Genomic DNA, 4,317 nt, shown 5'->3' with positions numbered 1-4,317 from the left:
ATTCCTTATCACTAGGGCTTATGAGGTTCAGGCTCTGGGAATCCCCTTGAGCTCTCCTTGAATCTTTGAGTCCCTTGAAGTCTGATTAAATTATCCCATTTGATGAGGCATTTGCATGAGGCCTTAAGCCTTACATTGTGGCTGGGCCCAGACCTCTGTTACTAGCCTAGCCCTCCATTGTCCATCTACTTCCCACCCTTGAGCCTATTAAAATATCAATCCACACTTGAACTTGCCTAGCCCACCTTTCCTCCAGCAACTTCCCACCCTTAATCACTCATTGACCTCATAAGACTTCTCCTGAAGAACTTCCCCAAACTCCTTCTCTAGACCCCTAGATTCCTCCCACAACTTTCAGTATATAAGATCCCATCTTTCCTCCATGTGATGTGAGAGTGCCATAGAATGATCTAGCATAGACTTACTCTGTTGCTAATGGAAGTGAACTTTTGGGAGGTACAGGAATAGCATCTAGAAGTCCCTTCCTTCATAAAGGAAGGTTTGAGAGTAAGCCTAGAAAAACAAACAAAAAATCCACAAAAATACCTGAAGTTTTCCCAGTTCCCTAGCGCTGAGAGAATTGAAAGAACCTGGATTACACTTCCAGATGGGGTGTCTGTCCTTCTCCATTCTTCAGAAGCTGGGCACATGTCCACGGTTCTCCAAAATAACCAGATAGGACCGAGAACCTGAGGTCAGGCTGAGCACAAAAAAGCCTTTTAGCTGACTGACCTAATGGGACCCGAGAGGTCAGGGCCCCCCCCCAAAAAAAAAAAAAACCCTCACACTTCCAAGGTGCTAGGGAAAGAGAGAGGCTTACATATATTCCATACAGTCCTGGCTGGAGAAGAGCTTGAGATTAGCAGTGTTTCCTGGTTAGGGAACCATAAAAATGAAGAGGTTACCAATAAAGAAGGTTAGGGTTGTTTTTGAGATCTCAAAATAACAGCACACATGGGTCCTACTGAATGAATTCGACCCAAGTCTTCTCAGCCAAAGAAAAGTAAAGTTTATTAAAAGTTCGCTTGTATTAGACACAGAGTAAGTCTGTGCTAGGTCATTCTATAGCACTCTTATACCACATGGAAGGAAGATGGGATCTTATATACAGAAAGTTGTGGGAGGAATCTAGGGGTGGTCTAGAGGAGGAGTTTGGGGAGGGTTTTCAGGAAGAGTTAATGAGGTCAATGAATGATTAAGGGTGGGAAGTTTCTGGAGGCTACCAGGCTACTACAGACTATGGTGGGCTAGGCCAGCTCAAGGGTGGATAGATATTTTGATAGGCCCAAGGATGGGAATTAGATGGACAATGGAGGGCTAAGCTAGTAACAGAGGTCTGGGGCCAGCCACAATGTAATCTTATGTCCTCATGCAAATGCCTCATCAAATGGGATAATTTAATCAACCTTCAAGGTGGGGGTGGGGGTGTTCCCCAGAACCTGTACCTCAAAGATTGAAGAAGAGCTCAAGGGGATTCCCAGAGCCTGAACATAGTCAGTGCCAGTAATTAACCCATTTAAAAGCCTTTGCAAAAGTGAAGGACATAGCCTAGAATGATGACTTATTCAATGGCCTCGCTACATGATTGTTAATGGAAGAAATGATAAAAGATAGTGGACCACCAAACACAGTATAGCAAGAGAACACATTGTGTAGGACAGAAATCAATTAACCAGCAAACATTTATTAAGCTCCTACTACATGCTAGAGGCAATATGCCAGGCATTAGAATATAAATTTAATAATGAAGCAGTTCTTGCCTTCAGAGAGTTCACTTTTTGTGCTGGGAAATAGCATGTGCATAGAAGCTATACCATTCTTCAACCCACCAGTATATATTTGTTCTGTAACTACTGTGATCTTAGCACCCTCTTGAGCATTATAAAGGGACACAAGCCAAATATAAAATATATGTTTTTCTCTCAGGAAGACAGATTGGTGGCAGGGTAGATAATATTGAATCAAAATGACTTGAGTTCTAATTCTGCCTTAATACCTTCGGGAGTCTCACCTCACCTCTCTCTACCTTAGTTTCTTTTTTTTTGATGGGTGGATTTTTCAGAAGTTTACTACAATGGGAGAAGAATGGGGCCAACAATTGAGTCTTAGGAAATATTCATAGCTAGAGGCAGAAAAAGGAAATAGTGAATGATGGAATCAGAGAGATTAGAAAGGTAGCAGAAAGACAAGTTAGTAGAGTAATATGTCAGTTAATGAAATCAGCATACATCATTTCTCAGAGAAATTATCTGATTGTTAGAGGAGGTAGAAGGCAAAGTCTTTTGTTATTCTGTTTTTAAGTAGAAAAAAAAACTGAAAATGTTTTAAGACAGAGAATAGCATATACTTGGAGAAGGGGAGAGATTAAAGATCTTGGGAATGATGAAGTACAAGTTCTTTAAGGAATCACAAAGGAGAGGGTTGAAAGGATTGGTGAAAAGCAACAGTACCAGAACATGGATGTGCAGACCCTGATTTCTCAGGGGATCTGCAGGGTTAAAACTATTTCATGATAATATTAACACATTTTAATTTCTAATATGGTAAATACTGATAGAAATAACCAAAGTAAACAAAACCTATTGGGGGTGTGCTCAATAAATTTTCATACTGTGGAGTGGTCCTGAGACAGAGAGAGAGAGAGAGGGGAGGTGGGGAGGAGGGAGAGGAGAGGAAGAAAGCGAAAGAGGGAGAGAGGTAAAGAGAAAGACAAAGACAGAGAGAGAACTGCTAACCTAAAGGACAGGGATGATTCCTCAATCCAGTAAAAGATATGGAAGACAGTGAAGATTGAGGTAGAAAAGACTTTTATTCATTTCTGTGGAGAATCCAATAGGGATGATAGCTGAATAAACCATGAATAAATAATTAAATAGAAATAAACTTGACTAGTCTGATTTAAAGCAGAACATGTGACTATTTGGTATAGTTTAAATTTAAAAGCCACAAAAGTAAGCAATGACAGTGATCCAAAGTTGGAGAACAGCATGGTGGAAAAACCAAAGAAGCATGACATTTGAGGAAAGGGCAGCATAGAAGTGATGACTATGGGCTTTAGAAATGGACAGGATCACAATTCTTACCAGTTCCTATCTTCCACAACCATCTTTTTTATGTGTATAGACATACACAATCTAAGAAATAAATTTCTCCTTCAAACCATTCTTTTTTTTCCTTTTTTCAAAAGAATAAAGACATATGGACTATATAATGAAATAATACAGCCATCATATATTTGGGATTTCCTGTGGTCAATTGTGCTTATTCAGCATTGTTCTCATAGTCAATGAAGAGAGTTTCCCTCAGAATTATTCAGACATCATGCTGTCTTTGCAAATTCTATGCAAATCTATAAATACTTTGAGGCAAACTATGATTATACAATCCACTGTGGGAGAAAAAGAAAGCCACACATTTAAATAAAGATATGAAGAACAAAAAAATCTTAATTTAATTTCATAAAAACTTAGAAATCTTCCCTGAAATATTATAAACCTAAAGGATCCTATAGAAATCACTGAAGGAAAAAAAAAAACTACTTCTATATTGGCAGCATCACACATCTCTTATCTTATCTTTTTTGCAGGGAGGAGATAAGTCCAGAACTGGGATTTCATTGCTATTTGGTAATACCCACCACTACCACCCCCAGGAAATCACTTCTACTACTGAAGATCTGCAATTTTTCTGTAATTTAGCATTTTCCTACATTGCCTTGGGATATTTAGAGGACATTCAGACAACATACAAGGAATGGATAGAAAAAGTCTTGTTATAGTTTTATCCTATTAAATCTTAAAATTTTCATAAGACTGTTGGCACTCCCTCTAAATCAGAATTGGTACAGAACTAGGGTCTTTCTGAATCTGAGTTCAGTCCCTCATCCCCAGTCTGCATCCTCATCCTGTGTGTTGCTCTGGTCTTAGTAAAACACAGCATATTATATTTGAATGGTGGAAAGACTTCCCCAGCTCACAAAATCATAGATCCTTTATATATCATTTACATGATTTTTATCCCTAATAATATTTTGGTCTTGAAGAAAGGTGTTGGTTTTTGGAGGTTATATTATTATTTCTTTACCTTTTTATCTCCAGTACCTGAGACTTTTCCCAGTTTCTGTGTGAGGCAGAAGTACATAAATGGACAGAGAACTGGCCTTGGAGACAGTGGATACAAATTCAAGTTCCAGATCTGTGCCTTGGGCTATTTAATCTGGAGTAGGTCATGTGACTTCAAAGTGTTCCTCACAACTCAGGAAGATTAGGAATTGCAGAGAAATTAGCAAACTTCACTGGTAGAGCCATTTCTAGGATT

This window comes from Petaurus breviceps, unplaced genomic scaffold (genome assembly GCF_028583685.1).
Source record: "Petaurus breviceps papuanus isolate PSGF00001 unplaced genomic scaffold, PetGlider_PUasm1.0 140, whole genome shotgun sequence".
Classification (NCBI taxonomy): domain Eukaryota; kingdom Metazoa; phylum Chordata; class Mammalia; order Diprotodontia; family Petauridae; genus Petaurus; species Petaurus breviceps.
This window is presented reverse-complemented; position numbering follows the sequence as displayed.